General features: G+C 43.4%; 1 protein-coding gene and 1 long non-coding RNA gene across 7 annotated transcripts in view; one reads left to right on the top strand and one right to left on the bottom strand.

Moving 5' to 3' along the window:
• LOC142009141 (uncharacterized) overlaps positions 1-21,676 on the bottom strand; it is a 40,124-nt gene extending 18,448 nt beyond the window's left edge. Inside the window, exon 1 of the long non-coding RNA XR_012644357.1 lies at positions 21,643-21,676. This is a non-coding gene — a long non-coding RNA (uncharacterized LOC142009141). The remainder of the gene's footprint in view (positions 1-21,642) is intronic.
• ZHX2 (zinc fingers and homeoboxes 2) overlaps positions 1-27,214 on the top strand; it is a 133,843-nt gene that overhangs the window by 21,022 nt on the left and 85,607 nt on the right. For 2 of the 6 annotated variants that reach the window (XM_074986715.1, XM_074986713.1), the window contains one exon: positions 6,229-6,295. The exons of the other annotated variants lie outside the window; for them this stretch is intronic. The gene's annotated coding sequence lies outside the window, so the exon portion shown is untranslated. The remainder of the gene's footprint in view (positions 1-6,228; positions 6,296-27,214) is intronic. 6 annotated transcript variants of the gene reach the window in all.

Raw genomic sequence — 27,214 nt, 5'->3', positions numbered from 1 at the left:
ATAGAGTAGACTAATTCTGAAACATCGCTTGCCCTTTGGTCTCACCAGTTGCAACTGATGGCAATTTGGTGGCAACTTTGTATATTTTTGGCTTACCCTAGTGTCATTGGCAGTTTGCTGTTTTAAAGTCTGTAAAGGGGAAAGAAAATAAAGTTCTGAAAAATCTCTGCATGGTTAATCACACCGCCTTCCAGACACTTAGGAACCCTTCACTCTCCAATTCATATCAGTAAATCGTATTTTGTTTTTGTTTTAAAATAAAGCAGTTATTAATATCAGAAGCCAGTTAAAAAATCATCTGAAGTCAGCATTTGATTTGCACCCATGGCGGTTCTCAGATCTTCCAGGAGTATATCAACTCATCTAGATACTTGCCTTGTTTTACAACAGGCTATGTAAAAAAGCATGAATGGTGTTATTAGAACCTAAATTTCATACAATGACTTGTTTACCGTGCTCTCTATACTATTCACTGAAATGTAAGTACAATATTTATATGGTGAAATGTGAAAGTAAGCAATTTGTCAGTTATAGTGTGCTTTGACGCTCTTGTAACTTTATGTCTGATTTTGTGAGCAAGTAGTTCTTAAGTGAATTGAAACTCAGGAATATATGCAAGGCAAATCAGAGTCCTGAACGGGACCTGGAAAGGTTGAGAGACACCGAGTTAGATGACATTTTAGTTAGGAAACTTCTCTGGCTGTTCAATGCCTTTTAAGTCCGTTTCAAAAATGTAAATACTGTTGTTTTTAAAAAAAACAAACAAAACAAAACAATGTGCATCTGGGCTTGGCGAGTTTTTTGTAAGCCAAGATTCAGCCTAATGTGACAAACAGTTTAAAATATTAAAGTCTTTAAATCAAAGTTTATAATCAGTATGAGAGACTCCACACTTCAGATATGAAAAATGTTAATTCCCATTGGTTTTAAAGGAAAACATTTGTGAATTTATTGCTAATTATGCACTTTATTGTTTGGTTCGAGTGATTAAATAATTATTTCTGCAAAAATAAAAATAGGAATTTATGACTGTAAATTTCTCATGAAGGGCTGTATACATTGAGGATTTAGGAAACAAAAAGGGTCTCATTGACGTAGAGGGACTATGACTATTCTTGTTTTACATTAGCTGCACTGTAGTTTTTAAGCAGTATTTTTTCAGAGGAGTCCAAAATCTTATGTGAAAAGGCTGGTCAGGGTTATTATTTTTAACGGGGAAGGGAAGAGAATGTTCTTGGTCTCCCTTCTAACGTGTACATGCAGGTTTCCTAGTCCAACTCTTAGTTAAATTGTTTTGTTTGCAAAACACTGAGCCAAATGATACACTCGATTGTACCAGAGTAGCTCCAGATAAGAGTCCAGATTTTGCCCAATAGTTTTGCAAACCAAACTCTTCTTATACATTCTTTTCAATTAATCTAGAAGAGCTCCTGGAAGGTTCTGAGCTGACAGCCTGGCACGAAAGCGCTCTGTGTTGCTGCAGCGCAGGTGCAGCTCAGACAGCAGCAATGAAAGCTTGTCCAGGCTGCCCTGGTAACACCCTGGAAGGAACATCTCCTAAGGACAAGAATGCGGGTCGGTTCCATTGCCTGTTCAGTTTTTAGCCTGCCTTTGAGGTGGCCAGTTGTCACACCAGTTGTAGTTACTGGTATTCACAATGCAGATTTTCTGATTAAATGGAAATCAGTTGGAGACCTAAAATTCTAGTCAGAGGGGCCCCTGAGCAGCCATCGAGTTATTACTGCTTTTGTCCTCTGGCAGCCTGGACTGGATTTGAACTGACAGCCAGGTGACCTGTCTTTTGTTACTGAAACAAACCTGCAAATATGTTTTTGGCAGTCTGGAGTTAGCGTACAGGGCCTGGTTCTTCATTCCTTACTTGAATAAAACATCCATTAAGGGGAATGAGAGCTTTGCCCAGGTAGGAAACGCTGAATTATATCCATCCTCCCTGTGGATGTAGTACATCCAGGTGCTGAGCACCCTCACGTCCCTTGGACTTCAGTGGAAATTAAGAGTGCTTAGTACTTTTCTGGGCCACTCTGAGGTGGCGAGCACAGGTGGTTCCTTCCTGGTCCAGCACATTTGGGATTTGACCAGGAAGTCTGCCAGATCCACAGAGGTCCATGGTGACCCCTCTGCTGCTGTCAGCTGTGGGGCTGTACTCCAGCAGCAGCAGAGGGGCTGGCATTGACCAAGCGGGGACTGGAGGGGGAGGCTTATGGAAGATGCAAGGTGGACATGGAGCCCTGCAGCTGGAGGCTAGAAGTGGAGCCCTGTGGGGTTCCACAGCCATCCTATCTCTTCCCCTGAATGTTCTGCCCTCCCTGCTTCATTTCTTCTGTCTCTGAGCTTGAATGATGCAAATGAGCTGCTTGCTGCTCCCCAAAAGCTTTGGGAAGGTGAGGGGGGAGTTTTTCCTGTGAGTGCTCCAGCCCAGAATCACCCACAGGGATGTCAGACCACAGATGTTTCCAGACTATGGAAGTCTGGATTATAGAGGTCCAACCGTTATTACTTCCGTATACAACATCAGGGAGACAACTCCTGGGATATAATGTCCTGTTCTAGCATCCATGTTTAGAACAGTGACAAAGAGATAGCCGTGTTCGTCTGTAATCTATCAAAACAAAAAAGCAGTCCAGTAGCACTTTAAAGACTAATGACATTTATTAGGTGGTGAGCTTTCATGGGACAGACCCCCATGTTTTAGAAGTGATGGTGGAAAAACTTGGAGAGGTTTGAAAGAATAATTTGTGGTCTGAAATACCTTTGTGGACCATGGTGTAACAGGATCTAATGACCAGAAGCTGATGTCTGAACATTTGAATGCAAAAATCAAAGGCAGGTTTTTATAAGTGAGGGCAACCAACCTTTGGATATCACCAGATTTAGTACAGCTTCTACCACTTGGGCCGTGTCTACACTAGCCAAAAACTTCTAAATGACCATGCAAATGGCCATTTTGAAGTTTACTAATGAAGCACTGAAATACATATTCAGTGCTTCATTAGCATGTAGGCGCCCGCAGCACTTCGAAATTGACGTGGCTCACCGCCGCGCGGCTCGTCCTGACGGGGCTCCTTTTCGAAAGGACCCTGCCTACTTCGAAGTCCCCTTATTCCTATGAGCAGCTGGGAATAAGGGGACTTCGAGGTAGGCGGGGTCCTTTCGAAAAGGAGCCCCATCTGGACGAGCCGCACAGCGGCGAGCCACGTCAATTTTGAAGTGCCGCAGCCGCCCACGTGCTAATGAAGCACTGAATATGTATTTGAGTGCTTCATTAGTAAACTTTGAAATGGCCATTTGCATGGCCATTTCGAAGTTTTTGGCTAGTGTAGACATAGCCTTGGAGTTTTAAACCAAGACTTGGCTGGTGGTCTCGCTGATGATATATGCAGAAGTAATACAGATTCATACAAAACTGCTCAAGATAGTTAAGTTCAAATCGCATTGTGAAAAGCTTCAAAAAAATCTCACAAATTTAGGGCACTGGGTAACAAAATGGCAGACGAATTTTAATGTTGATAAATGCAAAGTAATGCATACTGGAAAACATAATCCCAACTATATGCATAAAATGATGGGGTCCAAATTTGCTGTGACCATTCCAGAGAAAGATCTTGGAGTCATTGTGGATACTTCTCTGAAAACATACACTCAATATGCAGCAGCTGTGAGAAAGGTAAACAGAATGTTAGGAACCATTAAGAAAGGAATAGAGAATAAGACAGAGCATATTTTATTGCCTCTGTATAAATCCATTGTACACCCACATCTTGACTACTGTGTCCAGATGTGGTCACCTCATCTAAAAAAAAAAGATATTTTGGCATTGGAAAAAGTTCAGAAAAGGGCAACAAAATGATTAGGGATATGAGGAGAGATTTATGAGACTGAGATTTTGCAACTTGGAAAAGAGACAACTAAAAGGGGTTATAACAAAGGTCTATAAAATCATAACTAGTGTGAAAAAAGTGAATAAAGAAGAGTTATTTACTTCTTCCCAGAAACAACAATTAGGGTTTAAACAAGAATTAGGGGTTACCAAATGAGATAGCAGATTTTAAAATAAATAAAAGGAAGTACTTTTTCATGCAACACACAGTCAACCTGTGGAACTCTTTGCCAGAGGAAGTTGTGAAATCCATGACTATAACAGGGTTAAAAAAAAAAAAGACCTAGATAAACTCTTGGAGGGTAGAGCCATCAATGGCTAATTGCCAGGATGGGCAGAAATGGGGTCCCTAGGCTCTGTTTGTTTGTCAGAAGCTGGGAATGAGCAACAAGAGATGGATCACTTGATAATTACCTGTTGTGTTCATTCCCTCTGGGGTACCTAGCATTGGCCACTTTCAAAAGACAGGATACTGAGCTAGATGGATCTTTGATCTGACCCAGTATGGTGATTCTTATGACTTTGAAAGAGATGTTCTAATTCAGTGGTTCTCAACTTTTCCATTCCATGGTTCCTGTATAGCAATAGAAAAATCTTTCAGAACCCCCTTCCCACCTAGCCCTAAAGACAGAAGATAGTTGCAAGCCCCGGAAATCTGTTTGGGATCTCACCAAGGATTGCAGCAGTAAGGCCAGGATCCCACACTCTATTGCAACCACAAATTGCGGGATCAAATTCTATGACTTGTAAATGGCGAGAAAGTCTGACTAGGTGAGCATAGTTGTCTCTTCTGGGTCAAATTCTGCATCACTACATCCAGTGGGATTTTCATCTGGGATAGTTGGAAAATGGTTGGAGGATGAGAGCTGCAAGTTCACCGTAGAAGGTCAGATGAGGAAATAACTGAAGCAAAAGATATTTCAGCTGGCTCTTTTCTGCAGAGAGAATTGAATTCAAAACCAGTGTAAACTGATGCACCTACTCTGGTCAGTGGAATGACACTTGCCCATAGTTGGTCTGAATTTGGCTCATCGGATGCAGCTTGGAACAAGTGAACAGCTAATACTCCTAGAAGGCTAAATCTAGGAGAGCTTCCTGCAAATGAGGACTGTGGGATCTTACCATGTGTATCTTCCTGCACCTTTTTGCACTGTACTGAACGACCAAGCACTTATGTTCTTGTCTCCCCTAGTTCCAACCACAGCTGTCTCATCAACTACTAATGGCCTGCTCATTAACGCTATTGAGGAGTAGGACCAATATTACAAGTTTTTAGGCTCTTTCCTGAAATATTTATTACTTGCTCACTACGCAAAAGGGCAAGAGTAACAGCAGATAACAACATGCCTTCAAGTTCCATTTGGTATTATTAAACAGCTCATAAATATGAACAAGGCAGTTTCTTTCTTTTCTCTTTCTGAAGCTGCACTGCACATCTAGCTGGAGGGTCAAACAGCCTGCCTGCAACTGACAGTTTTTTGAAGTGCCAGGGAGTCTGTAGGCCCCAAGCTGTATGTCTGTGCTCTGAGCTGAGTTTGGTAACAAAGCAGATTCATAAGCAAAGCAATGCAACCTCCATATGTGTCCCCACCCTCTTGCAGAATTTCAGCTAGGCTGGAAATGATCTGGCTTTAGTGTTGTGTTCTCCTCTGATGTCACTGTGAGCTAGAGACGTTAAATCAGTTAAGCCTCACAATAACCTTATTAAGTTGAAAGTAGTATTATCTCGCTTATGGATGGGGAAATCGAGGCACGAAGGTTAAACAGGTTGTCCAGTACTGAGTTACAGCAAGTCAGCCAGGGATGCATGTGGTTTTTCTAAATTTTGCTCAGGCTTTTGATTAAATAGTGTTTACCACTTCCTCTCACAGGATTGACGGCTCTGGCTCCATGCATTCTTGTCTGTCATCCTGTTTTATGAGCAGTTCTGGTGAGATATAGAGATTGATACAGTAAGCTCTACTCCTGCGTTTAGTTACATCCCCTGCAGCGAGACTCTGCTTTCATGATCTTTTACTAAGTTTGGTTACAGGGAAAAACTTTTGGTATAAAGTCTGAGCACATCAACCTACTTTTGTCTAATTACTCTTCAGAATTCTCAAGTTCTGGACATTTTGTTGTTACATATTTGTTGTTGTCTGGTCTAGTCTGCTTAGTTCCTTATAGTTTCTCAGTTTTTTTTTCCTGTCCCCAAGTCATTCTCTTCCATTCTGCACCCTTTCTCCACCAGCTCTAACACCTTCTCAGTTAACCATTGTGCAGTCCAACGCTGTCTTTTCTGAATGTGTGCTTTGGCCATTTCAAGCGTAATGGTTTTCATTTTATTCCAGCTCATCCTGGAGGTATTTCTCTTTTCACCTGTGTTGATGCTTCAAACGCCTTCTGTGCAGAAGCCATGTAAGTGGTAACTGTGGGACTTGATATAGGACAGCACTAAGGGTAGATAATGTACTTGCAAAATTGTTAAAAGCTGTTGGAACCGAATGAAAGGAATTTTTCTGTCCTGACCAAAGCAGGGAGACGTAGAGCAGGGTGTAGTAACAATTGTACCATCTCCCAGATTTTGCACACAAGTTAAATTCTTGTTCTTCATAATCCAGGATCACGTAAAGCATCGGATCAGGTCACCAGAGTTAAGTTGGTTTCAGAAAGGACTGAGCAACACATGACCAAATCGCAAATATCCATTGAAAAATGCAGCGTACAGTTGCCCATTGATCATGCATTTCATTGACTGCTCAAAAGCATTAGATATCATCTGACATGATTGTCTCTGGAGGATACTGGCAGACATGGGGATTGCATACCATCTCATTGAGCTCATTGCGAGTCCCTACCAACAACAGATCACAGTGCAAACTGCAGTAAGCAAGAGTGAGTGGCTTTCCGTAAGGCGGGATGTAAGAGAAGCGCATGTTTTTTCCCCAAGCCTCTTAGCCATGTGTGCAGATTATATTATGAGACAACTCTTGGATACTTTGGAGAAAGTGGAAGAAACTCGGATTTCCACTGCCGGACATCTTGTAACCAACCTCAGACATGCTGATGAACAGTGTTGTTCCTTGTAAGCTGAGCACTTGGGTGGCTGTCCAGGAGAAATTCAGGGCCTGCCCAGCTGATTAGCAGAGTGCCCACAGCCAGCCACAGTGGGCGGCATGTGTTTCTATTGGCGGTGTGCAATGGCACTTGCCTTGATGCACATGACGCAATTTATTCCACCCATACGTGGAAAAAATTAGAGGGAACACTGCTGATAACACAATGTGCTTTGCTACAACCTTCAAAGCAACACAACCAATGCTGAATCCACAAAAAACAGTTAATGAGGAATATAAACTGTTCCTGAATGTAACAAAAGCAAAATGCATGTACGATGACACAAGTAGCAAAAGCAGGATGCAAGCAAACATCACAATTAGTGGGCAAGCTGTACCAGCAGTAGATGAGTTTATTACTGAGGCCATGTATGTCCAATCAAGGAGGCTGCTCTCAAGAAGACAGGAAGAAGGGATGTACCATGTCCAGCAGCACTCCATCTATTATTACAGTTGATATATGAATGCATTCTCTTGCTGGGATTCAGAGTTTTATGCCTCATGTTCATTCTTTTTCCTCCTCACCTTATCCAGCCTCGTAGGGTCTAGAAGAGCTTGAACAAGACGGAGCAAAGCTGAAAAGACCAGTCTTAGAGCCCCAGGTAGCCAGTCTGATTCATGTTCCTTCCAGTTCAACAATCATAGGATTGTCATTACATTTTGATCACCATTGTACTTTACCACTTCCCTGTGAAATGGGCAGTTACGGTGTCCCTGAACCGGAGAACAGCTGAAGATTGGCATGGACCCAACATCGTAGTCCCATGCTGGCTTTCATGGGCATTAATGCTGTTTGATGGTTCATTGACCCCCCAACTGGATATATTAGCTCAATGAGTGCATATTCCTTGATGAATATCTGCTCCCTATGTCCAGCTCTCAATTCAGAATCTAGGCTCTGTGGATCTGTATCATCAAGCATCTCCCAGCATTTGATGGATCCACCCTTAGGGCACTTTGTGTAAGGCCAGGAAGTGTTATTCCTGTTCTAGGAAGGAAGAAATTGAAGCCCAGCAAAGAAATTGAAGGCCCAGGGCCTCAAAGACATTTAGGCAACTCATTGATTTCAGTGGGAGTTAGGCATAGATCCTCAAAGTTCTTTAGGTGTCTAAGCAGGCCCACAGACAGGGTGGGACAATGGGGCCAATTTCAAAGGGGCCCAGAGCTCCAGCCACTGCCACTGGTGAAATAGCAGTGGCTGGAGGTCTGGGCCCCTTTGAAACACACGGCGCCCTATGCTGCCACTCTTTGTGCAGATCTGAGGAAGCATGGGGTCCCAGGAATGACTGCCCTAAGCCCCACCCCTGCCACCCTTGGCTCTGCCCCTTCCTGGGGCAAGGAGCCTAGCTCCCCTTACCCCAGGCCTGTGAAGGCTGTTGGCACCACTGTTCCTAAGAGACTCGCCTAGGTCACAAGCCTGTCCTCCCTTTCAGGCAGAGGAGTTTCCATTGAGTCACAGAGAGGAAGGCGAATGCCAGGGGTTTGAGAGACCCTTCCTCTGGCTGCTCTATAGTGATTTGGGCTTGTGGCGGGACAATATTTCCCTCACTCCAGAATTTGAAAATTAAGCCGTGCTCTTCCTATGTTTTGCATCATCACCAGCAATGAAGAGTTGATAGGGATTTAGTGGGCAATTTAGCTGGTGATACGCCAAGAAAATTAGCATCCAGCTCTTTCCAACAGCGGGATACAGGGCAAACGTTTGTTTTTTGTTTCGTTGGTTGTTTTTTGTTTGTTTTAAGTAAGAGAAAAAAGTGGGAGGGAGCATGAGCGATCATTAAAGCGTGCAGATACCTGCTCCCTGAAGACATGTTAAGTAAGAATGTGCTCCTTTTACCATCACCTCTTTCTTGAGTTTAGTTACACTTAAAAAAACAACATTATTCTATGTAAAGTTTTAATGGTTCCTTTTCTGTGCACCTTGCCTTCGCCAGTGTAATAAGAGTTCTGTGTTTTAAGTATGATGCTGAGTGTATCACACGGGGCCTGCTTTTAATGTTCTTCCTGCTTCTGGATTTATGACTTGCACTGAAGTGGGGCCAGGACTCGGGCAACACAGAGACACATCAGAATGCTCTCCACTTGATCTGTTTCCCTTTTTGCAGTGTTTTCATCCCATTTCATGTCAGATTTCAAAGGATATTTGGTTTCGTTACTAGACCCATTAGTTCCGTTTGTTGGAGGCAAAGTTGAAGTGGAGTCAGAGTACTGTTTCAAAGTCCACCCTTCAGTAAAGCAGCCGTCGAAGGGCTGCTCTTTGCTACAGAGTTTTCTCCTGTTAGGACACCGTGGGGAGAAGCGAGCTAACTCTCTGGTGGCTGTGACTTTTCAGTGAGTGTAGAGCAAGTATAGATCATGGTCAGTATCCTGTCAGCTTATCAGGGATAAATCCTTGCCCGGGTAAGATTTAGCAGTGGCCAGCTGACATGATGCTGAGCGTTTTGTCCTTGTTAAGTGCTGCCTGCAAAGCCACAGGCAGCACCATGTGAACTAAGTTCAATCTTCCCAGTCCTGTCCTAATACAAAGATATTTTGTAGTGAAGATGGGACCTGGGGCCCTTGGAAATTGACTGATCTGGGAGTTGGGTCCAGGCCTCTGAGTTACCACCAGGAACTCAGAATAAAATAAAATGATCTACTGAAGATCTAGAGAACAAGTAGATGGGTCGGCCATACAAAGGTGCATATTGATCTGAGAATGCATCTAAAGTGGCAAAAATTGGATGCTTAATTCTTTACCTAGACAGCTACTCCAGAGGCCACAATAAGAGCAGCTGTAGTGTAGTCAGAGCTGAGGCATTATTTTACCTGTGTCATCTAACAATGCTCTGAACAAGCGTGGACAGGACAGTGACAAATAACACATGAGCTTGTTTTTCAGTGTGCTTGCACCTCTGCGTCCATCAGTAAAGAACTGCGGGAGCATCATGAGAGCTCTCTTGCTCTTGCGATGAATTTGAGTTATAGATATGAACTGATGCAGACAGTTTGTGGGAAACCAAGTAGGAAGGAGATGTACCTATCTCATAGAGCTGGAAGGGACCTTTAGTGGTCATGGAGTTCAGCCCTCTACACTCACAGCAGGACCCATCACCATCTCTGGCAGATTTTTTTTTAAATGTATTTGCCCCAGATCCATAAATGACCCCCTCAATGAATGAGCTCACAACCCTGGGTTTAGCAGTCCAGTGCACAAACCACTGAGCTGTCCTTCCCCCTCCTAGCTTTACTGGGTTCGGGTATTTCAGTAAAGGTCCGAATCATGGAACCTAATTCTACTCCCACCGAAGTACCATTGACTTCAGTGGGAGCAGGTTTGGTGGTGCTGAAGATCATCAGTAGCTAGGAATGTGATTACCACCTATAGATTACCAAGAAAAAGTGGGTAATCCTCAGTGGAAACAGTAAACTCGGGTTCTCCTCTAACTATTGGTGATGGAACTTGAATTAGAAGAAGAGCTCGACCCAGCTAAACTGATTGGAGATGTGCCTTCCTTGCCCCACCAAGCTGGAGATATATTTCCAAGGAAAAACCTACATCCGTTGAGAAATATCCTCACAGGCCTGTACAGAATCCTGACTTCAAACTTTTCTGCTGGGCTTTTGTAAAACTTTTTTATTAGTGTCCACATCTTGGTGCCTCTGTTACACCAGTTGATATAATTAATCTCTTAGTGGGGTGTAATATGGCGTTTTGGGGGGCATGCAGACAAAGGTTGAATTTTGTGTGAATGCTCTGACATGGCAGGCCGTAATTCAGTCTGTAAGGGTAGACTAGTTTTCTCCATTCTTTCAGAAAACTGTTTCAAACCCTCCTCACTGCGCAGAGCACAGTCTGAAGACTGCATAGCAATAATATGGCACCGCTTGTATCATTTTTTTGTGTTCCCTAAGCACTGTGAAACAGGGCACCTCTGGCTGTTGCTTTAGCTGTGCGTGATTTAATACTGTGTAACGTTGCAACATCCATAAATCAAAAGTGGGGGATGCGGGGTGGGTGGTATGCAGGCGGAAGAGACAGAGTGGAACTTTACCTGTTTGATCAACCCAGTGACTTTCTCGCACCACTGCTGCTGTCTCCCTAAGAAGGATTAGCATCTACCCCACACTTTTATCTTCTGCTCTCTCTCCCAGCCCTGGATTTTAATTCCCTGCCTCCTGTCCTTTCTCACACCTTTATGTTGATATTACAAGTCTCACAGATCTAATATAACAATGTCAGCTGTTCCTCTTTCTCCCTGTGCTGCTTAAAGTTCCATGCTTTTTTCACTGGAGAGTACAACCCAGGTCATTCCATACCCACCGCCGTAGACATTGAGGGTGTATCAACCTTTTTTCATTTGCAGACCCCTAAAAGGTTTCCAGTGGAGATGTGAACCCCTTCAGAAATCTTAGACATTGTTTGTAGATCCCCAGGGGGTCCATGGATCATAGTTTGAAAACCTTTGACCTCTGGATTCTTCTATGACCTCTATCCTGTCATCACTGTGCTTCTCAGTCTTTAATGTACTTGTGTGTTCTACACCTCTGTGAGGGAGCAAAGTGGTGTTATCCCCATGTTACATGTGGGAAACTGAAGCACAGGCTCAGTTACTTGCCAAGGGTCACCCAAGAAGTCTTTGGTGGAACAGGAAATTGAAATGTAATTTCAAACAACCGGGCTTAACTGCCCATCCACTGGACCAGGGGTCAGCAACCGCCAGCACGTGTGCCAAGAGTGACATGTGAACTCATTTTCTTTGGCGTGCAGAGGGAGCTCAGCCCTGTTTCTCCTCCCCCTCCCTACAGCAGCTCCCTGCCAGGGCCAGCAGCTGCTGTTCACCTATGGCCAGCTGGGGCTCCGAACCTGAGGTTGGCAGTGGCTCTGTGTCTGGCCCAGCAGCAGCTCCACATCCCAGGCTGGGGTTCCCCACCCAGGGCCAGCAGTGGCTCCCTGCCTGGCTCCCCCACCTGCAGCACCTCTGGGTTCCTGACCACCTGGGCTCCCCATCTGGAGCCAGCAGAAGCTCTGTGCTCCCTGGCTGCCATAGCTTCCCACCCTGGACACCAGCGGCTCCATACCACCAATAGAAACATATGCTGCCAGCTGTGGCCAGGGTGGACCACCAAGCCCTCAGTTTATGGCCCTCATCTGCCAGCAGTCCCCAAGCACTGCAGAGATTAGAAAGAAGAGCAAATGACCCCAGATTCCTGTCATTAAGAGAGGAGAGTGACTAAAACTGAGGAATGATCAGCAGGAATTAATGCAAGTATTTTCACTGAATGTAACTCACCCATGCCCTTATTGCTGAGACAAGACCTTTCAGCTGAGCTCTCTCTGCACTCTCATTTTTCAGAGATTTCTATCCCTCTGCAGTTACTTTACACAAGAACATTTAACGCCTATAGCTAGCCTCTGAAGTTAACACTACTCTGAGGCAGTGATATTTAGGGCGAAGAGGTTCACACGTTTTTGCCATTTTTAGGGAGTGTAGTCTTGTGCGTGGGTTGTGGAGGAACAGGGAGGTAGGACTCCTGGGTCCTTACCAAGCTACGCCACTTGCTTGCTGTGTATCCCGGGGCCAAGTAACCTAATATTTCAGCATATTTCTGTGCTAGAAATGATACAGTGACACAGCTGCAGAGCTGTAGAATAGACAATGACTACAGCAGCAGAGGGGGTTTTCTGTCGCAGTAGTCAGTCTACCTTTCTGAAAACAGTTAAGAGTTGCCACCTGTCTGGTTTACCCCAGCAGTCCAAGTTTTGGTTTGTGTGTCCAAATGCAGTTTGACAAGCCTGAATGTCTGGTTTTTTTTCTAGAATGGGGATGGGAAGAGGTAGGGCTGGGGTGGAGCCTTGGTAGGAAGAGGCAGAGAATGGGGTAGGGCATTGGGGGTCCAGGAACCAGTCATTAGAAAGGTGGCACCTTAAAGCCAGTAGTTTGTCCATGGGAGAATTCTCATCGCTCTAGTGGCGTCTACGCTGTGGCTTAAGTTGGTTTAACCATGTGGCACAGGACATGAAACACCACAACCCTAACTGATGTATAAAATAATTCATTGGGTGATGAGCTTTCGTGGGACAGACCCACTTCCAGATCATAGCTGTACCAGAACAGACTCAATATTTAAGGCACAGAGAACCAAACATAGTAATCAAGGTTGACAAATCAGAAAAATTATTATCAGAGCTCTCTGATTTGCTCACCTTGATGATAATTTTTCTAATTTTCAACCTTGATTACTATGTTTGGTTCTCTGTGCCTTAAATAATGAGTCTGTTCTGGTACGGCTATGATCTGAAGAAGTGGGTTTGTCCCACAAAAGTTCATCACCCAGTAAATTAGTTTGTTAGTCTTTAAAGTGCTACTGGACTGCTTTTTTTTTTTTGATAGCATATAGACTATCACGGCTATCTCTCTGTTACTAACTGCTGTAGTTCAACCGATCCCACTCTGTGATGTGGGCCAGGCCTTGGTGCCTCCCTATCTGCCAGCCTCAGAGGGGCTTTCATGAAGCTTAATTAACAGTTGTGAAGCAGTCACAGAGAGGTGGCCACGTTAGTCTGCATCTTCACAAAACAAAAAAAGCAGTCCTGTAGCACTTTGAAGACTAACAAACTGATTTATTAGGTGATGCATTTTCGTGGGGCAGACCCACTTTGAGAACAGGAATGTGTGAAGCGCTGTTATTCTTGATAGTGGAAGGCATAATCTAGCGTGTTTTCTGAGAGGCTGGGGGAGTTCAGCAACACTTGGTTAAATCATAAAAGCTATTTTGGACATGAAAGAATTATTCAGGTTTAATTTTTTTTTTCAACCACTATCAGCACGTCATTAAAGTGCTTTAGCATGAATTAAAACCAAATAAATACACAACCTCCCCAGAGCTGCTGGATCCAGGACCTTGGTATCATGGAGGGGAAGCTGGTAGCTCATGGCTGGCGTGGTAATTTTGTCACATGCTGTATGGCTGCACAGATAATTTGCCAGCGGGCTGCATGTAATTTGCAGCTGTAGTTTACATGCATATTCTAATTTTGAAAAATGAACACCACCATATCTGCCTGGGTTGATTAGCAGAAAAGGCTGCTGTGTCTGCGTTCACCAACAATGAAATCCTTCCTTTCTTCACCTGCCAGTAAGAGCTTGAGGCTGATGCCCCACTGAGTTCCCAGGCTATGGGCTGGAAACTTTAAATGGGAATTTTAGGTTCTGCAGTCAACAGATGTGCTAAGTCTGAGGTGCCTTCACATCACTGCATCAGACTCCAGTAGGAGTATCAAGTTTGTGACTAGTGCTAGAATTGGGGCCCCCCCCTCGCCCCAATTGACATCTCTTGGCATTTTTGCACTCTTGATTTACAAGTGTCATTGTAAATGGCTCCATGTTTTGAAGGGCTTTAACACCTCTTTAATAAGTATAATGGAGTAGGGCTTTGTGAGCTGCAAAAATGGTGGATTGACTGTTAGTTATTAAAGTGCTGCAGGTGTAACTCCACCTGCCTCTGGTTTTCCGTACATATAGGGGTGAAGCACCCAAGTGCGTTCCCATTAACTTCCATGTACTGGACCCCTGCATTCATACCAAGTTTCATTGAACAGTTGGCAGGATAGGGGCCTTTCCTTGCACTGCTGGAGTGGCACCTTCTATCAGAGAATCTCAGAGCACTAATCAACAAACCTTCACAACAACACTGTGTGGGAGGCAAGTCCACAGGTTACAGATGAATAAACTGAAGTTCAGAGTGCAACTTGTCCAGGATCATGGATGGGAGCCATTGACAGAGCTGGGACTAGAACACTGGGACCACCAGGTCCTAGGCTTCTGCTTATACCACTTGTACAGTCACATATCTGATGGTCTGAAAGTGGAGTGTATGCAAAGCTAACTCTTAATTATAACGAGCCCTGAGTCAGAATTAAACGTAATTTTCCACGGGCTCCCAATTGACATTTGGACAGTGAGGAAATTTGGTAATACTGTCCTGTTCTCCAGCTTATAGGGAATACATTCATGGCTGTCACAAAAGAGACATATCAGATAGCAAAGTCAGGACTGATTTCATAAACCACTTTAAAAACATACCAAGGACAAGCTAAAGAGAGTTCTCACAACCCAGGAAGGAGTTCTAGGGCTTGTGAGCTTCGTTTAAGAGTGTCACCCCATTGCAGGGCTGTGTATAAAATATTTCAGTCCTCTGTCTTCCTGCTTCAAACTATTCTCTCCAGATCTGAGCTTCATTTGGCACGTTCCCTTAGGATGTCTGAATAAACTTGGCTCCGTTCATTTCTGGATCCAGAAGAAGGGAATCTGTTCAAGTTCAATTAACATAGCTTGTCATGTGTTAACTAATTTGCACAACAGTCCTTTTAAATGGTGTAAACTATGCTGTGTCTTGAACTTCCCATAAGAACAATGGCACGATCTTAGGCACTGAATTCAATCATAAGTTGTATGTGTATAATCTATACAATCACAGAGGCAAGCCAAGGCATTTAAATATGAAGTTTTCCACCATCCACCTGGAGATTGCTTATGTGGTGGTCAGACCGAGAGCCCTAGGGTTGAGGCACAAGACTCGGATTCAAGTGTTATCTCTGTAACAGACCTCCTCTGTGTCCCTGGGCCAGTCATTTAATCTTCCTGTGTCTTATCTATGGAAAAAGGGGTAATACTTTCTACCTTGCCGCATAAAATTAATTAAGATTTGTGAGGTGCTGTTGTAACCCACACACCTATGTGTGCTTCACTGGCCCACGTAGTGGCACCTAGACTACTTCACAGAGAAAGAATAAGTGTCCTCTGCAGCCTAAGCTGGGAGCATCCTGGTGTTTAGCTCAGGCTGCAGAGGTACCTGCCCTAAGCTATAGAGGTTCCAGATTTGAGTCTCCCTGTGTGTTTATGCTGTGTTGCTCAAAACACAGATGATGGGTGCAGTATAAATAGAGCAAACCTTCACATGATGTGAGAAAGAGGGGGAGATTGATGCCTGCTGATCCCTCCAGTCACCAGAGAGGAGGGAAGCAGGGCAGAAGCCATTGAGGATTTTCCAGCCCAGATGGAGCTGATGAAAGAAAGAAACCAGAACGTAGAACATGTTTATTTCTCCTTGTATAAATTTGCAGCCAGCCAGCCAGTTAAGAAGGGTACTTTTGCGGGTGGTTGCGCCCGTCCTAGAATAATGACTATTTTAATTTGAGCCCAAAATTCATGTTTTAAACACCACAATTCTCTATAACACTTTGTACAACATGTACTTCATGGATAGAGAGCTAGAAAAGGAATTAAATGAGCAACACACTGTTCATGAGAGGTTTCCTTTAAAATTACTAATGACTGTGCAATTTTAAAATTCACTGCTAATGTCTTAAGTGTCCTGAACACTGCAAGCCTGTTTTTAATCAGCAGACGTTGTAACAGTGTGTGCGTATTTTAAGGATCATCATATCTTTTTACTGTCTGAAAGATACCTGGAGTCTTGGTACAGAGAACCCTGGCCTAGTTTTTTCAGCATAACTAGCAATTCATTTTCCTTTCTCTGCTTAATGGGATTCTAGCCAACCTTCTTTTCCAAGGGGTATTCATTAAAGATCACAAAGCTCTGGGCAATCAGTTAACACACTGCATAAGACCGCCGCCAAAATAGAGGACACCAGTAGTCCTGCAATTAATACGTTGAAAACTGGATTTAAAACCTTAAATGGAGTGTACAACGTAGGCCATTACAGAATTTGTAAGATGGCACATAACTGGACCCCAAAGCCCATTATTAAGGAGGCATAGGCCCTGATTCAGGAAGGCAATTAGGCACATGCTACAGCAGAAGCTTCCTGACTTATGGCTTGTGATTGGTCACAGTTCTCTGATTTATTGCAGGGAAATGTGGAAGTGAGGAGGAGACAGAGCTTCCTGTGCATTATGGGGAAGGAGTGTAGTGTACTTCACCTAAACCAGAGGTCAGCAACCTGCAGCTCCAGAGCTGCATGTATCTGTTTAAGGAGTCACTTACGGCTCCAGATGCTGCCACTGCTGACTCCTCTGTGGCTCCCTGCCCTGCCGCTGCTGAAACAGTAGAACTAAGTTCAGTTGGTCTAGCGGCTGGCAGGGTGGTGGGAGGCATCCGGCCATTAAACCAACTGAATTTAGTTCTATTATTTCAACGGCGGCGGGGCAGGGAGCATCCAGAGCTGCAATGACTCCTTTGGGCCCCGGGAGAGAGTGGTCTGGCCCTGGAGCAGGGAACTATGTCCTCCTTCCCTCTCCCATCTGTGTCTTCCATGTTGGGAAGCTCCAGACAGATCCCTCCCTCCCTCTGCCTGGCGCAGTGCAGCGGATCTGGAGGCTGAGAGCAGAAGTGAAGGTGAAACAGGTGCAGGGGGATGGAGGAGAAATTGGCCCCTCTACCTGCCACTGCTGCAGATGACAATCGCCCCCTAGGCAAGGCCCAGCCACAGAGCTTGCCTCAGGCAGACTCCCTGTTCTGCCAGCAGTGCACAGGGCAGGGAGCGGACAGGGTGCACTGCTGCTTCCTGATGGGCCGACAGGGAGCTGGCACCAGGTCTCACCCAGAGCTGCTGCTGCATCTGCGTGCAGCTGCTCCTGGGAGCGTGGGAACTCAGGCTGCCTCGAACCAGCAGCTGCGTCAGTTCCTGGGACGCCAAGCGTCACCTGCAGGGAGGTTGCTGCTCCGTTCCTCCTCCTCCTCAGCATGGAGGGTTGATGCGAACATTGCTCCTTCCTGCCTAAGAGCCTATCCCCAAGTGCAGCATTTTTCTTTTCCTCATTTGCTCTCCAACCCAGGGGTGAAAGTAACTTAAAATTTCTAAGTGGGTCAAATCATTGCGTGTGCGCTGTTCGTAAAATAGGGGTTATGAAATGTGTGGTTTGATGTTACTTATTAAGGACAGTCTCATGTAGTATTGATTTTGTAACGAATTTGAAGAAGATGTCTCTTCTCGCTGTTTCGGTTGCAGTCCCCTGATCTAGACAGTCAAAAAACAGCAAGGTAGACTTTGAAGCAAATTGTTTCCCCATATAAAGGGCTGTCGAAGGAATACTGTGAAGAAAAAATTGAACAGCTGTTCTGGATGGAGAATGAATGACTAATCTGTGGATCATGAAAGGGATTTTTAGAATGAGAGAGTCCAGCCTGCATGAAGGAAATTACCACCACTGTACCTTGATTGCTCTACAGGTTGAACCTCTTTAGTCCAGCATTCTCTGGTCCAGCAACATCTGTGGTCTGGCATGATTTTAGTTGGCCACGCCAATGAGAAGTGGACATTTGGCCAAGTTTCCTGTGGTCACATAAAATGTGTTTACAGCCACCAGTTCTGGCTGTCAGTGTTCTGTGCTGTTATTTAGCTGTAATTTACCCCTACATGTCTTCTAAGAGTAAGCAGTGGGAGTGTTGGTAATGTGCGAGGCAATATTGACCTCCCAAAGTCTGGCAAATTCTCTGTTTGAACAACAGTCAAGTCCCAAGGGTGTCAGACTAGAGACGTTCAACCTGTAGTTTACACCAGCACATACCTCCAATGTAGATAATGCACTTGCACAAAGCAAGGCTTTCATCTGTGTTGCTGACTTCAGCATGTTACCAGGGTAAGCGTCACCATGACAAACCTGGCTTTGCCCCAGAACAATGCAGTTACACCAGGGGTTTGCAGGATGTAGTTACTCTAGAGCAAATGTTTGTAATGTAGGCAGGGCCTAAATAAGAATGGTTCTTTGGAATCTGTTACTCATCTTCTTATTCTCAGTCCCTTATTTGGGAAGATGAAAAAATGGTAAGCCCCTTGGCATGGATTAGCTCCAGAATGACCTGAGATCAGCCACATTAGGCAGTTTGCTCATTGTCTGTGGCATTCAGACATTTGTGCACACTGCTCCTGCTTGTGTGCTTATTCCCCTGAGAAGCAAGAGCCTTGCCAAAGTGCTAAACCAGCTTACAGCAGAAGCGCACTTGTTAATCAGGCTCCTGGGCAGCATTTAGAGCTTCCGGATGCTGCAACACCAACAAAATATGCAAGAGCATCTCTTAGAATTAAAGCAACTGCATCCTGGAAAGCACTTGAGAACCAGTTCATTAGCTCTTTGTTTTCATTGCACATTAATTAGTCTTCCTGGCCTCTTATAAATTCCTTTCAGCTGCCTGCTTGGGTTTCCAGTGAATTTTCTGAATTGCCACAATTCCAAACTGCCCTTTCAGTGGCAGTGACCCAGTGAGCACGTCTTCCCTCCTTCTTTTCCCTTTGGCCACAGGAGATGAGTGTGTCACATGAAGATGTTTGCAGCAGATCAGTCCTAGGACAGTATTCAGCCCTGGTCATATCATTTATTTTATTATAATATCATTTAGAGGGCCCAATCAGGGACCAGGGTCTCATTGTGTTGTCTGCTGTACAAGCATAAAGAAAATGGCAGTTGCTGTACCAAATAGTTTACCATCTTGGTTTCAACAGGGCCCAACAAATGAATGAAACCAACAGGTGGGTGTATGTGGGGAGTGGGGTAGCAGGGAAGTGGAGGAAAGAGGTGACACAAGTGCATTTTTCACAGTAAGCAGACTCTGCTTAGCACCTTTCTAGCCATCATTTGGAGGCCTGATAATGGAGGCGTGAAAAAGCCTTTCTTCAGAAAAGAAGCATAGTGTTAAAAGAGTTTTGTGGTTCCAAGAATCAATTCAGACACATAGTAAGAGTTTAACATTACTATGACAACAAGAACCCATGCTTGAGGAGGATTTACTCAGCAAGACTAAATTTCAACTCAGGTGAATGACTGAAGCTCTAATGTATGAGGAAGACTAAAATAAGCTTCAAATAAACAAGCAAATAGTAAAATAGTTGCAGAATCAGTAGAAACCCTGACCCAGATAAAAGGGTGTGAAAATTGGTTTCATGCCCTAGAACTTTCCCTGCATGCTTTTTAATGCAATATGTCTGATCTTTCACAAAGGAGGTAACGTGTGGGATCTAAGCAGCTCTGAAGAGTCACACTGAAGAATACCAAGAAGAGAGTTGGAGGAGGGTTTGCAACATTAAATGCAATAGGGAAAGAGAGATTAAAGCCATTGTCTTTCATGAGATGATTGTACATTGTATGGCATGTATTCCATGAGATTTTTACATTGTGAAAATGCCATCATCCTGAACAACTCTCCATAATGGTACATGGTTTTTAGAGACAAATATAAAATCTGGACTCCAGCTGTCCTGTACACATTGAACATCTCTAATCCGGAACTCTCTTGTCTGGCAACATCCATAATTCACAATGAATTTAGTTAGCTGGATGACCACTTGTCATGGGTGTGGCCAGTTTTCCGGTGGTCCCATAAAAGTTGTTTACAGCCATGTGTTCTGTGCTGTTATTTAGCTGTAATTTACCCCTACATGTCTTCTAAGAGTCCAGTAAGCGGTGGAAGTGTTGGTAATGTGCCAGACAATATTGACATCCGGTGGTTCAGCAAATTCTCTCGTCTGGCATCAGTCAGGTCCCAAGGGTGCTACACAAGAGAAGTTCAACCTGCATGATAGTTCCATCCTGCTCCAGTTGAAATCAATGGCAAATATCTGTTTTAAATGACAGACAGATTTGTTATATCCTGAACTATTAGTCAGCTGGAAAGTTGTGAAACCAGCTGTATCTGCTGCTGCAGATGTGACCCAACATTTCTAGAACGCACGAGTCTTAAAACTAATGAATCAAAAAAAATTTGACCCACCAAGCAAATTCATTTCAGCTTGTTTATTGCTTGGTGTACATTAAGCTGCTGATCTTGAATTCCTCTTGCTCCCCAAACTCCCAATAAAGTTCAGTGACAAGGATGGCGTTTGATGTGAGATAACAAATAATTGTAATATTCGGTGTGCCCATTATTACTGTAATGCGATAAACCGATGTGATGCGGACTACAAAAGGAGAGTCCATTTCTATCTCTTTACATTCCCAGCTTTGAAAAGAACTTGAAATATAGATGGAAGGTAGAGAAGGCCGCAAGATATTATAACTTAAAAGCCAGAGCCACTGGTGCAATAGTTAGCAGGGTAGCAGGCTGTGAGCTGGATATCGCCATGGTAAATCATAGAGCAGCGGCTCCCAGTAGCTTCTGCAAACGCAAAGCAAGAGGAAGACCAGAAGTGGATGCTATAGTAGGAGAGCCAACAGAGCTGTGAAATGACATATAACTCTTATATGTTCCCTTTTCAGACCTTAGACCATAGACTGTGTCCCTACGCCACATATCATCTTAACTATTTGTACATTGTATTCAGTCTGAAAAATATTCTTTGCTTCGTGTCCCAAGTAAATAATGACTTGGAAGGTGTTGCTATGAATGAGATATCTAAAACGCCTCACAGTGGCCAGACTTGCTTGTTAGTTGTTTCAGTGCTGGGATTTCTTTCATGATTCCGTCCCAGCTGCAGATATACATAATAAACTAGGCTGTTTTGATGGTTTCTGAAAAGGGGAGCATTTGAAGCGAAATGCCAAGAGGTGACCGTACACCACTGAACAGGGTACTCCTGGTATCTTTTCCCACCATCTTTTAATGCCTCCTTGAGGATAACTTTTATCTGGAAATAGGTCACCTGGTGTACTCTTGTGGATTGCTGTCCAAATTGCACCTCATGCAACATCATAAATGAAAATACATACTTACTGAAAATGAGAGGCTAGATAAGGCCTAATGGCAGCTGCTCCAAATGAAACGCGAGTACAGTCATCTGAAAAGGGAGTGAAGTGATTTCTTCTTTTATTGTTACATCCTGTGCTCATATTTATTTCCTTTGCTGCTTTGCTCTGGCTGCTTCTGTGTTTGGCAGGAAATTGCAACCCTGATGCCTACAACTCAGTCAAAAGGAGAAATAGTCCAAGCAGCCGATAAGAGAAACCACATTTTTTAATAACAGAATTTGGACTTAGGCAGCTGCCTCGGTATTTTCTTCTTGGTTTTATTTTTTGTTTTTTCAGATCAGAGAGGAAAAGAAAAATGTCTTCCTTTTTCCCTATGTAAGCAGAAGCGTGGGCCAGTGGTTGAGAAACAATTGGGGCACAAGAGAGCCAATTTTAGCTCTTTGCTGTGCTACAGACTTACTGTGTGACCTTGGGCAAGTCCCTTAGTTTCACTGTACCTCAATTTCCCCATCTGTAAAACAGGGTGAATAGTACTGCCCTACCTCATCAGCATATTGTGGGAAAGGTATAAGTTTCTAGGAAAGATAGAAGTGTTGAGGTCTGCAGCACAATGCAAACTAGTTATAGAAATTACTGTTGGTCATACACATTATGGTGTGACACCTATTCAGTTTACTAAAAGTGAACAGGTTAAATTATAATCAATCTTCCTTCCAACCTGCCAGATTTACTTTAACCAGTAATTGGTTCATGGCTTAGTATTTCATGATTTGGATCAATTTCTGCCTGCATTTTATTGCCTTAGTCCTCTTGGAAATGTGGTCAGGTCAGGGTTTACTCTCTTACCTTCCTCTGACACAAGCTGAGTGATCTGTGGTGAGGGGAAGAAGCATGTGGTTTCTGAACTGAACCCTGTATGCATTACAGTTGTAACATCAATCCTACTTATTCCTTTGTGTATTTCTACCAAGCACTTCACTGCAGACTTGCTCTAACATTATTTAATACAGTGGTCATAATTGGGTTGTAATTTAATTAGTTGGGAGGAATGTCCATAGCATAGTGGTTGGTTGTTTTTTTTTTTTTTAATCACTTTGTGTGCACAGGAGAAGAAAACAGTCTTGCGACGCGGTAGCAACAGTTGTGATGGGAAACAATTATCAATCATGGTTCTGGCAAAAGGTTGTCTGAAACAGCTTTCCAATACAGACATTACAAGCACAGTTTAAGATGCAGTGTAGCAAGCCCTTCAGGGTGTTGCATAGCATGTAGCTTTCAAAGGGTGTGCATCTCAGCTGTAGAGAGTTGAGGAGGTGCCATAAAGATGAATAAGCCAAAATATTTTAATTTACTCTATACCAATTAAGTTAATGATGACTTTCTATTGACTGGCCAGAAGCCCTCAGTACACGCACTAGTCTTTGGCTGACTTTTCTTACATATTCAAACATTTGCCTCTAGTTTCTAAATAGTAACTGCTAATTTAAAAATAGCACGTAAAAGTGATAATTCTCAGCCAGACTGAAATTCAGGGCTCCTATCTGATGAAGGACTAAAGAAGCAAGAATTAAAATCAACAAGGTAACATGCTTGTTTCATAGGTAACAAATACAGTTATGAGGTGTGATGAGAGAACTGCTGAAAAGCAGATCCTTTCGCAAGGCTTCTCACTAGCAAAATCTGACAAGATTTAAACATGGAGATACTGAGGAATGGAGCAGCTGTGGGATCTGTGTGTGACGGAATAGATACCTAGATGTGTGTCTTTTTATTATTACTTTTTAACCCCTGAATGGCTCAGTTGCTCTTGATTTTACATGGAAGGCACTCAGGTACTACACCAATATAATATAATAGTAATAGCAGTAATATAAAACCCTCACAAGGGTGCCCTAGACCATGATTTTTCTCTCTTCTTATGTCTCGTTAGATCATATGCACCTTGGGGAAGTGTAGAGGCACAAGGTGGCAAACTAATTTCTGCTCCCAGCCATGCAGGTAGCTACTTGTTTACCAGGCTTTGGTATATAGAGCATTACATCCAAGTGTTGCCCCCACTAAAATCTCCTGGGAAACATTCTGCTGAGTGGGAAATTTTCTGACTCTTTTTTTTCCTTTTTCTATGTAGCACTTCTCCCCTGCTTCCAAATACTTAAGAGGCAACTGACAGAAGATAGGAAAATGTTGAAGAAATATTAGCCTGTTATTTGTCTTGCTGTAGCTTATTTAAGACTGATTTCAATTAGGAAGGGAGGCCCAGGCTGACAGTTATTTAGACTCCTTAGTTCTACTGAAATCAATGGAAATTCAGAATCAGAGACATTAGGGCAACGTTTATGCTACAGAGGTCTTTCAAAAGAAGCCCTGCTGGAAGATCTCTTCTGAGAGAACTTTTTTTGAAAGAGTCATCCACACACAAAAAAAGCGGATCAAAAATGTGATTTGCTCTTTTGAAAGAGAGCATCCACACAGCCCCCGATCTTGCGAAGGAATGGGCCAGGGATCAAAAAAATCACGTGCCGTGAGGACTGCTCTTTTGAAAGGAGGGTCCTGCGGAGCATCTATACACGTTTTCTTTCGAAAGACGGTGCTCTTCCTGAAATGGGTGTGGCAAAGTACTTTCAAAAAAAGTGCTGCATTCTTTTGATTTACTTTCGAAAGAATGCTCTTTGCGTGTAGACGCTGTGCGGGATTTTTAGAAAGAGCCCACTTCTCTTGAAAAATCTTTCTAAAGAACTTGTTAGTGTAGACGCAGCTGAGGCGTGTAAATCTCTCTATGGATCTGAGCCAGAGACTGCCTAAAATACATACAACCCATATAGTTGTCAGGCTTCAGTGTGGGAGTGGACAATGCTGTGTTACTCCTGTAACTTACCTTGGATGCTGGCTACTAGAACAGTGATTGTTTGTGTAACATTGTGAAGGAGCTACAGTCATAGACTTGAACCTCATTGTGTGACTTTTTTTTTTTTCCCCTGAACACACTGGTGGTTGAGGAAGTACAGTGTCTCTCAGAGCTCTCCAGGGTCTGGGGAAGCGTAACTTTGCACCACAGATGCAGTGTGCCTCCCATTTTCCTCCAGATATGTCTGGCCGGTCTATAAAATGATGCAGATGGAGTTATTGAGATGAGTTCTGGCCCTCTGGAGTAGTAGTAAAGAACAGGTCCAAACACAGAACATGGAGTAGTTCTGGGTGTTTCGGAGTTGTGATTTTGTTTGTTTGCTGGTGCCTGTGTAATCCAGGCACCTAGGGCTGTGGTTCATTGTTCTATGTAGACCAATTACAGAGAGAAGGACTGACTCTCCCCTGCTGCCTTAGCTCAAAGGTAGCTGGCTTTTAGCTCAAACTGTAGAAGCTCATGCAGTAAACTCTAGAGGTCCTAGGTTCATGTCTGCCTGTGGGCGGTTACCTATGCACCTACCATCAGTTCAGCTGTATTTGATACATTTCCTTCTTGACCTTCACCCCCTTACATTTAAAGAGGTTTCTGCCGAGGTTCACATCTGGAATATTGTGTCCAGTTTGGGGGCCCCCCCAGTATAAAAAGGATGTGGATGTGCTGGAGCAGGTTCAGCAGAGGGCAACGGAAATGATTAAGGGACTGGAGCACAAGACCTATGAGGAGAGGTTGAGGGATTTGGGCTTGATTAGTTTACAGAAGAGAAAATTTAGGGATGATTTAATAGCAGCCCTCAACTTCCTGAAGGGGAGCTCTAAAGAGGAGGGTGAGAAACTCTCAGTGGTGTCAGATGGCAGAACAACGAGTAATGGCCTGAAGTTGAAGAGGGAGAGGTGTAGTTTAGATATTAGGAAAAACTACTTCACCAGGAGGGTGGTGAAGCATTGGAATGCGTTGCCTAGAGAGGTGGTGATTCTCCATCCCTTGAGGTTTGTAAGTCCTGGTTTGACAAGGTCCTGGCTCGGGTGACTGAGTTGGGGTTGACCCTGCTTGAAGCCAGGGGTTGGACTAGATGACCTCCTGAGGTCCCTTCCAGCCCTATGATTTTATGATTCTATAAGGTTTCCAGGCCCCAGACTCATTCTCATTAGAGTATATTACATTTTGAAGGTGTACAAAGTCCTTGGTCCACCTTCTATTCTCTGTTTAAATAAATACCTGCTGTCAATAGTCAAAAAACAATCACCTCTTCAAAGGAGAACCTGTGGGTGAGAGGAAAGGATATTGTTACATTCCCATGGCTGACTCTGCAGCAGCTATTAACTAACAAAACACGATTTCCCCAGAGGTGAGTTCACCTTGATTAATGACGTCTGTGCGCAAACCACAATTTTAGGCACAAGGTGAAATTGTTAAATGTAAACATCCATTTGCAAACTATGTCCTTTATTTTCTAGGTTAATTTTGGTTGAACTGCCTTTTATTGAAATGTTTGTTCCTCTGGATTCTGCCAGGGTTCCTTTTAAGAAAATCATGGTTTTCAACAGCAGCTGCTGTTAAATGAAAATAGGCATATCCTTTTCAGCTACATTCAGAACACCAGAAAAAGCCAGTTATGTGGGATAAGGACAAATCAATGGGGAAGGAAGGGTAGGGATTATTGTTTCCAAGAGCATATGACAGTTTGCATGGTTTGTAACATTATAGGTGTTTGCAAAAGACTCTAAATTGTATTCTTTAACTTCATTACTTTATATTTCACATTGTGGTGTTGTGGTTATTTGTTGTTGTTTTTTAATTATAAAACGTGTCCCCTTGCTTTATGGGTTTGTCTGAGAAATAAAGGTTAAGCCAATTAATTGATCCTCATAACACAGTTATGTAAGCACTGTACGGAGAGAAAAATTGAAATAAAGTACAGGCTGTCTAAGTGACTTGCCCAGGCTAAGATGAAACATTTGTGGCCAAGCCAGAAGTAGCTCCCAGATCTTCTGATTCCAGTCTTGTACTCAAAGTGTAAAGCCATAATTCTCTTATCTATTCTTGTAGCAATGTGTATAAAGTTGGTTACTATACAAAGTTACTGACTAAAATGAGTACTTGTATGAGTTTTCCTCAATAATAATGGATGAAGGAATGATTCTCTTGCAGCAAAGCTAACCTAGTCCTTAAAGAAAACAAGCTTAAAACCTCCAGATTTTGTACATTAAAACTGATATCTGCCCTGAAAAACCAGGATCTGCCAGGATGAACTGAAGTTTCAGCATGTTGATAAAGAAGATTTCCAGAAAATTTATAGCTGCTAATTATACCATAAAAACAGCATATAATCTACAGACTTCAAACCATACAATTCCCATGCAGCTGTGAATACTGAATTCAATATCAAATAATTCAAGTACTGTAATTTTTATTACAGTAATTTTAGGGAAATCTGTATATTAGGATAAAAATATCAGAACCCTTAAGGGCTGTGGCTTAAATGCTTAAAAGGTACGAGTCTGGGGTTCTCATTTAAAGGCACTCTTTAATGCACTTGTTGATGTTCCATCTACCTTCTTGTTTCTTAGGTTTGAGAGCTTTATGGGAGATACCTGGAACAGGGACCAGTTGGAGAGCTTAGCTACCTTTGTGGCAAATTTGCAACTATCAGCACAGTTCCCGCTGGGTTGCAAGTGTAACCCACACACGTATC

Source organism: Carettochelys insculpta, chromosome 2 (assembly GCF_033958435.1).
Source record: "Carettochelys insculpta isolate YL-2023 chromosome 2, ASM3395843v1, whole genome shotgun sequence".
NCBI classification, from domain to species: Eukaryota; Metazoa; Chordata; order Testudines; family Carettochelyidae; genus Carettochelys; species Carettochelys insculpta.
This window is presented reverse-complemented; position numbering and strand designations above follow the sequence as displayed.